This window comes from Drosophila mauritiana, chromosome 3L (genome assembly GCF_004382145.1).
Source record: "Drosophila mauritiana strain mau12 chromosome 3L, ASM438214v1, whole genome shotgun sequence".
Lineage (NCBI taxonomy): Eukaryota > Metazoa > Arthropoda > Insecta > Diptera > Drosophilidae > Drosophila > Drosophila mauritiana.
The window spans coordinates 10,115,655-10,129,194 of record NC_046669.1 but is presented as its reverse complement, the minus strand read 5'-3'; positions in this window follow the sequence as shown (position 1 = coordinate 10,129,194).

The following is a 13,540-nucleotide window of genomic DNA, read 5'->3' as shown; positions in this document are numbered from 1 at the left end:
CCAATAATATTTAAATTTTTTTTGAAAGTATTGTATTTGTGGCTTTTAAAAAGTTTAAGCAATTTAAAACAATAATTTGGTATAATAGTTTTGCTATCTAAAATCACAAAAAAAACTGACAAAAATATTTATCATTTAAACAATATTGCTTGGAATTATTCATAACATGAAAATAAAACACCACACATCTTATATTTTCTTCTTTAACTGAATTACTTTATTTGACAGTGTAGAATTTCTTTTTGGCCCAGGGCAATCGAACCGAAAATTCGTAATTGTAATTGTTGGCATTGCAAAATGTTGCTTTTTAAATGGCTCGACGGTTGTTTGTTGGCCAAGAAGTCGAATTCGGTCACTTTGGCTCTTGGCTACCGTTGTGGCCCAATCTTGGCACGACCGATGTCCGAGATCTCTCTCTTGGAGTGACGCACACGACATGGCCGACTGACGGACCACCAACGCCCCCGCAACCACCCCCCGAAGCCCACAGAAATCCCGAAAATTTTCATTCTATTTGGCGCACGTGCCACACGAAGCAAATTGATTTTGCCAGTAGGTGGAAAATAAAATTAACTTTGCGGTTAGATATACTTTTTTACTTCTTTTTTTATTGTATTTATTTTTCGTTGTCCCACTCGGGGCCAGTTAAATGACTTTTGGAAATTAGCTAGATTTTGAATTTGTATTTGATTTGCTAAGGCCTGGCGTGGGCCAACATCGATCCGTCTGTCCGGCTGTCTTGCTGGCCATTTCGGCTGGTCAAGATCTCGGCTCGTACGGCTGTCAGTCACTGTGACTGTGACTGAAAATAAAAGAGTCGGTGACTGGGACTCGCTTACAAGGCGCCTGCGGTCATTTCTACCGCTTGATTTATGGCAAGAGATTGGCCATTGGCCGGCAAAAACAGCAACTAGCCTCGGCAATTGTAGATACATTTTTCAAATGCATTTTCCCCCCCTAAACAAAAGTGTGTTTTCGTAAATATACTTTCTGGCTGTTTTTTTAATGAATAATGTTTGGGCGATTTCTGTTTGAAATCCATTGCTGTTGGCTAATTCAATTTGCATCTTTAATTGGTTTTTTAAATCATGATTTTTAATGTTCATTCAGAATAATAAATCTCTATCGGTTGATTAATAAAAAAGATATTATTCTAATAAAAGTAAACCATTTCATTTTCGCTCACGTTTATGGTATAAATTAATTGAACGTGTTTAAAAATTATTATGCCTAATGGCTTATATAGATTAGAAGTTTAATTTTTTAATGGATTTAAAAGGCAGTTTTTTAAAGACCTAGTTTTGTATTTCACTCGTATTTAAGTTATTATTTTAGTATCCCAACCGAAAGGCAGCAAACAGCAATCATTTCCGAGAATCAAGAGGCAAAAAGTCTTCCGAGCTCTACTGTGAATTGCATCGTTTTCGTGTCTTTGCACAATTATCAATTACTCCAATCACTTTTATGTCACATGCAAATGCCGCCGCCTGTAATAATAATAATAGTTAATAATAAATACCGTGCATAAAAGTTAACGTTGCGCCCACATTTACTGCCGTTGTTTTGGAGTGACCAAGCGTTTGTGTTTGCCATCGGCCAATTGGCATTAATTAGCCAGCAATTTTCTGTTGGCGGCTTTTAATTTGGCCAAACGATACTGCCAACTTGCAACGCGCAGGCAATCCAACAATCTAACAATCCAACAGCCAAGTTGCCACCCACCACAAGCATAAGGTGTTGAATGCAAGAACAAACAAATGCCACAGCAGCGATTTATTTCTCAAATTCCAGCGAGATTTATATTTTGTGTTTTACATGATTTATATAGTCCTTAAACTCATGTACTCGTCAAATGGCAAGATTTATGATATAACTCTGTGTTAGCTAAAAATAAGGTAAGAGTCGAGATGTTTTTGATATATTAACATATTAGTTGTCTGGATGTTATTGAATTAATATAAGTAATTTATTAAAATGACTTAACAACAAAGCCGTGCAAATAAACCTTTTCGAGATAATCAAAAAATTGCTCAGGATAATTTTCGAAGCATGGGTCTGGTCGAAGGGAAATGCACACTTTTCTCGAGGGCTTGGTTTTCTGTTGTTTTTCTCTAGTACCCTTTAATGGGTATAATAATTTGTGAATTATGCAGTTTGTAGACTTTCCTTCGCTTCGTTTGATTTTCTTTGTGTTTCGCTGGTTTGACAATACATAAATTTACCTTTGAAGTGGTTCCGACAAAAAAAAATAAAAAATAATAATAATGGTTGTGCCAAGTGTTGCAGTTGGCAATGCAATTGTGTATTTGGACGTTGTTTTTTGTATGCCTTGTGTCACCGCTTGATTAGTTTTTAATTGTATGATTTATGGCATTGCAAAAAAGCGTTTCGCGTTATGGTAATGTTAATTGAGAAATTAACATTTTATGTACTTGCCCGCTCCTCGATCGCCGAGACAACTTGTCAGATCGTTAATGCTCATCAATCTGGGCATTTGATAATTCGCTAATTTATTAGCCAGCCGCAGCACGAAGCGACATTTTGCTTTTAGCCAATATTAGCATAAGACGGAATTTATTTCTTATCTCCATTGCGGGCCCCCTTCGGCGATTCGTTGCAGCATTTTTTGGCATTTGGCGCAAAGATTTTTCTCACAACGCCCACCGCTCATAAGCTAGATCTTTTTTATTTCAATTTTATTTTTTTTTGTTAACCGCGGAGTGCCACAAAAAGGCCACAAAATGCTTAGCCGGCCTCTGACTTTCGGTAATTTGAAAATTAATAAAGTCGTTTGTTATGCAAAGTGGCAAGCGGGTGGCGGATGTGGGCGTAGGTGCGGGCTTGGCCGACTTGCCAGCTGTTTTGTTATTTGTTCGTTGTTTGCTGAGTGTGCTGTTTGCGGTGTGAATTGGCCCAGCAAAATTTGGGCCACACGGCATCTACAAAGTTGCGGCACTTACGCATGGCCCGCTGATTTCCGATTTGGTTAATCAAAACAAAAAGTATTGAGAAGGGAAATGCATAAATAATGCTGCGAAGGCTGTGACTTTGTGGGGGCTGCATTGCCAAGTTTTAATAGGGATTAGTTTTTACTGCTTGTATTTGTTACTATTTTTGTATCAAGACTGTGAGGTATTATGCCAAAAGACATTGATACTTGTGCCACATCATAAAAACTATAGGTGTGGATACTTCATATATAGGTGTAAAGAACTTAGTTTAAAGTAAGCGTGATCTATATAATTTAAAAATGTATAATTACCTTTTATAGTTTATGGCTTAAGTTGAGTTGCTACCTCATGTTCCTTACTTACTACTTACTAGCTTACTACCCATAATCTAATTAGTTACCTTACCTTCAGGTTCTTTTCCATCTGCACACACCGATCTTAATAAGGCAGCTCCAAAATGTCAGAGCAAACAAATAGTGTTTTTTTTTTTGGTTTTGCCTCCAGCTTAGTGCTACTGCTACTCAACTACCGAAACTTCAGCATCAACTACGGCATTGAAAAAAAAATAAAATGGCTGGGGCTACCAGGCAGCTTGTTTGGCTACACCTTTCCCCATTAGCCCGCTTAGGGAGCCAACTGGGTCAAAGTGGCACAAAGCCCAGGCCCCACTGCGATCATTAGGCAGTGGAGCAGTGGAAACTACAAAGTACGAAAAAATGTTGGAAACCATGACAATCTTCAGCCCACAGGCCAAAACGTTGACAACCAAGTGCAGGCAAATGTATCATAAATTTTCATATAATTTTCCAGCCATGTCTTTGCGAGCAGGAGAAACCGCAGCATAGTTTTTGGTTTTCATTTTTTTTTCATTTTTTCTCCATTTTTGAGAGTTTTTTGTGTCTGTAGCAATGCAAGTGCCGCCAAACACTTGCAGCTGCAAACAAAAGCAACAGCAACAATGATCACTTGTAGTTAATTTTTCACAAGTGACTGCAAGTTTTGTGCAATATTGCGAAGCGGGTTTTCTGCTGTTTGATTTTTCTTTTTACCTATTTTCGGGGGGTTTTCATAGCCTGACCTGTCGCGACCGTTACCAGGTGCAAGCTGGAAAATGCCTTGAGTCTTTGACTTTTCTCGCCGTTTTATGTTTAATTTTGATTTTTTTCGTTTTTGTTTTGGGCTTTCGGCAGTCACTTAAGTTGCTGCAGCTGAGACGATAATTAATTCGGAGCACAATCATATATATACTCGTACATATATGTATATATCCGATCCGGTTCAATTATGTCTCGGCCGACCAAGGAATTTTATTGCGGTGGCCTGAGATTTTTTGGCAAATTGGAGCAGTTCCATTTCCACAATGGCAGCTGTGCCCTGGCCAGTAATAAAATATACAACAAAAAAATTCAAAACTAGATCCGACACTGACATGCCAATGCCGCACAAAAAATTCTCAGGCTTGTTAATTGCCGTTGTCAGCTTGCGGGCTATTTATAAATTTTATATCAAAATAAATGCTGCCAATGGAAATTGAATTGCATACTTGTGGTTGAGATATTGATTATTGCAATTCAATTCCTTCGTTGGCACTGGAAAAGGATAAGACGTTGTACAATTGCAATAGTAAAATGCCTTAAATTCGTATGTATAAACCCTACTTTAATATATATAATTACCCTAAAATGGTGTACAACTTGAACTCATAAGGTATTAACTTATTAATGGACAACTCCTCTTGGGCAGCCGTACTCAATGGCATTATGCAAGAAAACACTTTACAATCGAAAAATGTCACCATTTAATTACGCACACAAAACAGTTTAAAGTTGCAACTTGCAGCAGCTGTCAACTGACAGTGACAACGGCAACAGCAACAGCAACTGCATTGCACAAATCTCGTCAGAAATTAACATAAATCCAATCACAAAAGCCCGCGCAAGTTGCCAGCCGTAGGACGGCGATCGTTTAGCCCGCCGGCAGTTAGTTGGCCAGGAGAAAAGAGTGCGGATCGTTTTGGGTTAGGATCGGTTTGCTTTGGTTTGCTTTCGGGTCGGATCGGATCGGATCTGGTCGGATGGCAAAACGGAACGAAACGGAACGGATCGCATCTGTCTGCCTGTCCGCCTTGGTTGCTCTATGAAATCTGAATCTCGAACGGCATGTGTCGCTGTGTGTTGGCCGTCATGTTGCGCCTGCGCCTGCAACTGCAACTGCATCTGCATCTGAATGCGAGTCGCATAGTCTGAACGGTCTGAATCTGAATCGGAGACTATATAGACGCCTGACTCCCAGTCTGCCCACGCGACTAATCGCGCAACTGTGCAACGCCAACTGCTGTTACGTCTGTTGCGTTGTCTTGTCTCTTGGCTGCCGTTTTTCTTATTTTTTTTATTTGTACTCTTCGGCGTGTTTTGATTGCTTTTCTAGGCGAAATGATGGCCAGGGTAAGGTTTGGGGTATGCCAAATAGTTAAGAAAATTTACATTTTTATTTAATATTTCACATACAATTTAAAACGATTTAAAACAAGAATAGACGAAAGGACTTCTCACTTATATTGATTAGTTTCAATATTTTTAACATTTACTTTTAGTTTTCTATACCACTTAAAGGTATGTACCAGCTAAACCTAAGGTATCTCAAAGTCCATAGGCATTCTTACACCTTTTTCTGATCTGCCTACGACGCCCTCACATGCCAACCAGCTGCCCGGTTTTTCCTTTAAATATTTTGGCATCTCTCTCTGGATGTGCTTTGCATGTTGGCTAACTGCCCCGCATAACCCACTCAAGACCCCATCACATACACACACACACACCACACATAACGAACTAACCGAACTGGGGACACTTTGCGTTCCTTTTATTTTTATTGCTGATTGTTGGGGAATTGTCATTTTTGGCCTGCACGGGTGCGGGATTGGCCACTCATGCCACATAAATGTTGCATTCAAGCCAACTGAAAAACAATTCAATTATCAGAAAATGCAAATGTCAAATGGTGTCTCGAAAGAATGCACCGCAACCTGTTGAGAAATAAAGGGAAGGAGTAGTCTGGTGCACATGGAAAATAAAGGATAACTTAAAAGAATAAGAATAAGTAAATACGTCAGAAATAGGAAGTAAAAGCACGCACTCGTATCTTCAAGATACTTATTATTACATGGCAATTATTTGTAACTAAATTCTGGAAAAAAAGACGAAAAAACAACTTCAAAGTTGTTAAGAAACACTTTTGTTTACCCAAAAGTTAATATTAAATTGTTTAATAGACGTCAAGGGCTGTACAACCACGATTACCCTGGCAGCATTTTTTCCTCTGTATGCTAGGGAATTGCACTCGTGACATATTCGGCCGTGTATCTTGATTTCATTTTTCAATTTCCACAACAAGCTGAAAAGCTGAAGGAGGAGCAGAAGCTGCAAACGCAAATTATATGGCGATCTTGTGAGCTTGCAACATGATGGCGAGGCGCGCCAGAAACACCAGCAACAACCACGCTGCCAGCATTTCCGTTTCACAATTAACGTTCTACGTGACAAGTGACACCAATTTTACCACCTTTAGTTCAGTGCAGCGCAGCCTGTCTTTTTTTTGTAGTTGTTGTATTTTTTTGTTATGTATCTGTTTCTGTTATGTTCCATGTTGTTTTTATGGGGACCACCATCAGGGCCGAAGTTAGAGCGTGCTGCAGATGCACGTTCCGCGATTGTGTGCGCAGTTTTGTTTTGGGTTAATGGAGATGATTTGTTGCCCTATTCTAATGCGCGACACCCTTCAAGCTCCCCTTTTTCCACCATCTCATTCAGCCCAATGCAATATTGCAGGAGGCACTAAAAGCTGAAGCACAAACAAAAATATTAAAAGCAAATTATAAAATATACTTTAATATATATATTTACTTACAACTATGTATAACGTTATCGAATAATGGCATATCTACAAAAGAATTTCCAACTTTCATATTTCCTGCTAAGAACAAAGAATTTCCATTTGCCACATGAGTTATAAAATTGACAAATTGCCGCAGCAGCCGCTTGACCTTTTGAACTCTGCATGCTGCATGTTGCACACTGGCTGCTGCATGTTGTAAGTTGCTAGCTGCACGCTGCTGACCCTGACGCCGCCTAACGAAGTTGGTTTCACTTCTCAGCTCAGACTCGTCTCTTTTTACGGCCTTTTTGCGGGGGGTCAGTGTGTGGGTCGTGGGGCTGACAATGAGCTGAGTTATGGCCGTGCAGATGGAAATTGTTTTTCCACCGCGGCGAGGAGTCAGGTTGCACATGTGGGCCATAATCGTAGCCGCCATGGCCATAACCGCCATAACCACCATGACCACCGTATGCGGCAGAAGATATTTTCTGCGGAAAAGGAGTTCACAAAGTTCACTTGCCGAAGAGATGACTGGTGGCAAGGTGAGAGAATGTTTCAATTAGTTATTGTCTAACGGTTGGCGGCTGGGTGAAATATATATCAAAAATCCACATCGATGTGTGGAATTTTACTCATCTATAACTTTTCTCACACTGTTTTGCACCTGTTTGCATAGCTATCGCTTCGTTTAATCGACATTTGTACAAATCAGTCAACAAAATCGATCAGCAAACATTTGTCGAGGAAAATCTGTTGACACCAATCTCAAAATGTGGTGTGAAAAATAAAGTGGAGTCAGTGAGGCGATAAATTACGCTAGATATAAATGACGCAAATTCACACATATGACAGGGCAAAGGAAACTGCAATTGCAAAAACTTGAAAGGTAATTTATTAAGTAGGATTTTTAGATATTTAACATATTAAACAAAATTTAAAAAGTCTATTAAATAGTGACTTTTAAACAAGTTATTACATAAAGCTAATATCTACCGAAGAAAAATATTTAGTATAGCTTTTTCCATGTGTGAAAAAATTAATTGCGATAACATAAACATTGCACTAGATACGTGTCAAATCGAAACAATTTTCACCGATCCAATCGCTATTCAGGTATTTTTCGTGTATTTTTTTTTAACACGCTGGCACATCAGCAACATATCTGCAACACATCGGCAGCATCAGCGATTTTAGATGCTTAATTTATGCTGTGACTATGCCAAGGCATTTGCATAGCGTTGATTACAAAATGCCAATCGCAAGCCCCTCCCCGATTTTTCTTTTCAACTGGGTGGCAAACATGTCGCCTCTCGACTTGGCCACATTCAAGTGTTGGAGAAAAACGCTTTTTGACAGGCGGAAATCGTTGCTATTGCCGTCGCTGTTGTTGTTGCTGTTTGTTATGGCAAATTCAATCAGGCAAGAGTGCAAGGCAGGTCAAATGCCACTAATGAGTTGCCCCACACGCAGCCAGCCGGCAACAGATGAGGCAGAAACATCAACGATGCGACCAAAGCCGAGCCCATTCTACACTGGGCGAAAAATGTTGGAAAGTATCTATTAATCAGCTACGCTGGAAGAAATCAGCAGCTATATTTGCGGGTCAATTGGAAAATAGGAAAATTAATAACAAAAAAACAAAGGATTTATAACTAATAAGAATGCTTTGCAGGGCTTCTATTTTTTTTTTTTTAATTTCTAAATGTTTATTTGTGCTTATAGGGATAAAGAATTAATCGCAGTGTAGCTGCATCAACACTCAAGGCTATTTTATCAATGCGTTGATGTTGTTGCTGTTTGCGGTAATTGCAGCATCATCTTGAAACTTATTACATGCCAAGTCAGCGGCAGCAACAACAATGATAAAGCCGTTGCTGATGACAATCGCATAGACCTGGAGACATGGACTTGGCCTGGGATTCGACGTGGTCTTTTTTCCTTTAATTTTTTTTTTTTTTTTGCTTGGCCGCGCCGATGAGTTGAAAAGTGCAGCAGCAACAGGCCAACTAGCGATATCTGCGGCAGCGGCAACATCAGCATCTTAGTGCAGCTGCTTAGATTTATTGGTCTTAAGTAGCAGCAAAATGCGTCTTTTGTCGTAGTTAAAGTTTATTGGCCACATTACCCCCTTGCAACAATCTGCCAATCCAGCATGAAAACCCCCGTCCATTTTTTGATATTTCTGCTGAGTTGTGCCGCAGATAAGCATCGTTCATTTGAATACGAGCTGGGCTTATTTATGCCAACAACAACAGCAATGATGACGACAACATAAGCGTTTATTATAGTGCATTAAAAAAATCAGATAATAGCAATTATTGCATATGGAAACACAAAAGGATCTCACAGCAGGTGAACGAATCAGGTGCAACAATAAAGATAATTACGATAAATAGTGATTGAAAATAAAGCACGCCTAAATAAAGTTTTTTCCAACGGTTTGCAAAAAGATCTTAATTTGGAAGTTATAATCAGTAATATTGTCAGTATGAGACTACAAAATGTTAAAGCTGACGAAAATAATGCACCATAAATAATTAAAGGTCAAGCAATCCGGCGCCACATGTGTTATTTATGTTCAATAAAGCCCAGATTTGGCTAACCTTATTCAATAACTAAATGTCAATAGAAACATCATCTTTAAAACTTAATCATATGCTGCTCGTGCTTTATGCCAAAACAAATTGGCAAAACCGAAAAGCGAAAACTAGCAACTTCAATTTGGGTCGCAATTATTCGTGACGCCAACAACATTGCTCCAAATTTTCCCAAAAAAAGTAAAAAATAATAATATAATACAATCAGCAAATGTTTCCATTTTGTTGTTGACCTTTAGCGGCAAATGCATTTAAATAAATATGCCATAATTTATGCATGGTGCAGAAAAGGCGACCAAAAAAAAACCCAAATATTTGCCATAATCAAATAAGCTAGAAAAACTATAGAGCTACCATTTGCTGGAGGCAAAGCGAGTAAGCCAACGTTGTTGTCATAAGCTATGAAAATAAACTACATTTACCACAGAAGCCGAACGAATGACAAGCCGCCTAACCCCTCGAAACTTATTCGGCAGCCTCGACTCAATCGTCAACTCATTGAGATATTGATCTGCCACCCTCCTCGATCCTCAGGTCCCCCGATTTCTATATACAAATATATATACAATTTGATTTTTTTTTTGTTTTTTTTTCGGCCACGACAGACTTGGAGTCTGATCTTCCAGCCGCCGTGGCCGATACTGAACTATTGTTATTTCACGAACTGTGACACGTTGCCTTTTTTTGATGTTTGCCATAAGTTTTTTTGCCCGGTTCATTTTCTTCGTGTTTGCTAAGCATTTTTTTTTAGTTTTTCCTATTATTTATTTCTTGATTGTACAATGAGTAAATAAATTCAGTGCTACTGTACCCACCCTCGACCTTTTGTGGCAGTAGCTCTGGCTAAATGTTTGTGCTGCGATTTATCATTATCGTGACTTGTGATCTCCGTTTCGTTTAAACCTTTTTTGGCCGTCCATTGTTGTCTTGGGGGTATTTAAAGTTGTGTTTGAATTTTTGATTTTTTTTTTCTTTTTCGAATTTCGCGAGTTAAATTAACATGTTTTTTGCTTTGAGTGACATTTGTAGGTGTACAATGTGGCACAAAATAAGTGAAGTGTGCAACAAATATGGCTGGGGCGATTGTCTCTGATTGGATCAGTTGTCGGCGGGGTCAAAAGGTGACGTGAGCGGTATGGGAAAGTCCTAGCTGTTTGTTCCTTTTATGTTTGCTTCTTTTCCTTTTTAGAGGGAGGGCATCGTTCTGTTGTCAATCCGTTACCAACGCCCACACAATTCGTCACCCAATTCGTAGCGAAATACCGGCATGACTATAACATTAAAATAACAATCGTCTACCACTTACTTATCCCTCCACTTCTGGGAACGCCTCTTCCAATCTCCAGCCAACGATCTGTTTAAAGTCTAAATATGCCCCCTGGCGACACTTGAGTTATTCGCCCCTCACAACTCTACTCGAAAATCCGTAAAATCAATTTGCCAAAACATCTACAACTTTATCAGAGGGGGCAGAATGGGGGTTCAAGTACTAGGGATGCGATCGTGTTGGGAATTTATTTCAGGTCAGTCACGATTTCTTGGAGGTTTAGGAAGCAAATTCCATTCATAAATGCTGTATTACTTCTTTCTTATATATATTATTTAACATTTAAAACATGAAACTATTCTGTTTTAATATTTCGCCCCTATTATACAATTTTTTTTTAGATTTAAGTGTGTTTTTGGTTAGATGGCATGACTTTTTGCGAAACCCAATTATTCGTGTCACGTCAGGTGAATCTCTATTGGCTATTTGAACCCGCATCTTGGCCCAGACAACTCCATCTGCTTGGCATCAATCTTGGAGTGCATTTCATAGCCGCAAGGAATCACAAACGAAAATGCCCAAAAAAACACTTAAGTTCCTGTTATCGCCTGGGCCATATCAATTGACTTTTCGGGCCAAACATAAATTACAATCCTCGCTACAAAAAAAAAAGAGTGCCAACTATAATAATTCAGTCTCGGCCAAGCGGATAACTGCAATTTTCGCATCAAACGCTTTCAACTAATGTCAGAGATTAGGCAAATGGGTGGGCCAAAAAAGCGAAAGAGCCGGAAAAGTTGGAAAGCCAGACGATATTGTAGCGATTGTTATATGCACTTGTTATATGTTACTTGTGGGTCAGTGGTCAGCCCGCAAATGGTTTCATTGCCGTGGCGGGGTTAATCAAAAATTGCTGACCCCCAAGGGGAACTTACAGCAACCGAGTGTATCTATATATCAGCCACGCATGCCTCCACCTTAATTGGCCATCATAAGAGTGGCCGAAAATCCAACTTATTGGCAAAGAAAATTGCTTAATCAAGGCGTTGCCTTTGCCGATACAAAGTTAATGGGCCATAAACACAGCCGGAGTCAAGCGATTGCCTGCCTAATTTGTCGCTTGCCAGGCCAATCAGGCGCAACATGTTGCGGGAAACAAGTGCAACACAGTTAGGGCACTTAGAGAAACCTATTTACAACCATTAAATAAAAGAAGTTTATGTAATAAATTAGATAGAACATTAAATGCCATACAGATTCCCAGACAAATGTGTTATAAATGACTTTAGTTTGGTTTAAATTTTAATGTGTATAAAAGTGCGCACTTCAAACAATTTGTTCTAATATTTTCCAAGTGCAATTGTGTTCAATTGCTTGTGTTGTCTACTGTCAAACGGTGACATTTGCAACGGTCGCTCCAATATGTTTGACATTCATTTGGCGATTCCAGCCGCATGTTGCCCAGGTGCCTGACATTTTGCGTTTGCATAACACGGCCGAAACATTGGCAACTGCAACGGGCAGTGAAAATCAAATGCAGTACATCACCTGATTGCACTTGTTGCCAATCGATGGAGGCGACAAGAGCGCAACGAGTTGCAAACGGCATGCAAATGTCGCTGGTAACATAATGCGGCAACATGTTGTAGTTGTACAGTGAAGCCTCGAAGGCAGTAAATACCCAAACGATTTACTGTTTGTTGGCTTTAAGTATGCACATGAATTTATCCCATTTTTATGCCGTACTTAAACAAACATTCAATTGAAGTTGATTTCGTATTAAGTATCATCATTTTGAAAAAATGTTTATCGCTTTAGATCCTAGAATTCAAGACTTCCCAGGCTGGGAAGTCACAGTTATGGAGTTCCAACTGTTTATTGGCCAAACGAAAGTTATTTACTTAAATGGGTTTGTTTGCTCCGCAAAGTGACTATCTCTACTCCATGGATTCAAGTCAAAAACTCGCCCATGGCTGCTTTTTTCCTCACATTTTCTAGTTTATGGTGGGGAAATGCGTTTGCAATAAAAAATCAGCCACATAAACGGGCACTTAACAACAATAGTTGATTGATTGTCGACAATTGGCAGCCTGACTTCGTATTTGTTGCTTTTTTGACAGCCATATGTGTCGGACTGCAGGTGTTTGCCTGGTTATTGATTTGTTTTTTGTTTTAATTTTTTATTTTCCTGTCCCCTTCCGTAATCGCCTTTTTTTTGTGTCTGCATACCTTTTGGCCGTTCGGTCTCAGGTCACAGTGGGGCTTAGCAGTCTGCGTCCAGGGGCTTAGGCACAACTTACACGGACTTAGGACCACACACAGGGTATTTCAGTTATACGATATTTTTCTCAATTGAAATCGCATCTGTGAAATGATAATCTTGTAAAGATTTTTATTTGTTGGATACGGTTTCAGGGGTCTCAGATTTCGTAGAGATTGCAGAACTTAAGAGTGTGGAAGTATTTTTTTTTAGAGTGCGCGTGGCAAAAAGTTTTTTTTTTGGCAAATTTATAAAAATTTACAAGACTAATAAAATTATGCAAAAATATTCTAAAAATGTTCAATCCCAATCCTTTATTTCATGTGGTTTATTTTCGTCAGATAGCACCCACATTCCTATTCCTCGACAGTTCCCACAATGTCTTATCACAAAAATTTGAAACGCTTTATCCATTAAAAAAAGCGTGCCAACAATTTATCAAAGATACTTCGAATTTCATGTCTATTATTGAAAGTTTCATAAATTCGCGGCATAAAAATGCGGACTTATCTTTGAGCGCTTTGTGTTGTCTTGACTTTTAGCACGTAATTATCTTGAAGTTTGCGCCCACACCGACAACAACGAGAACAAC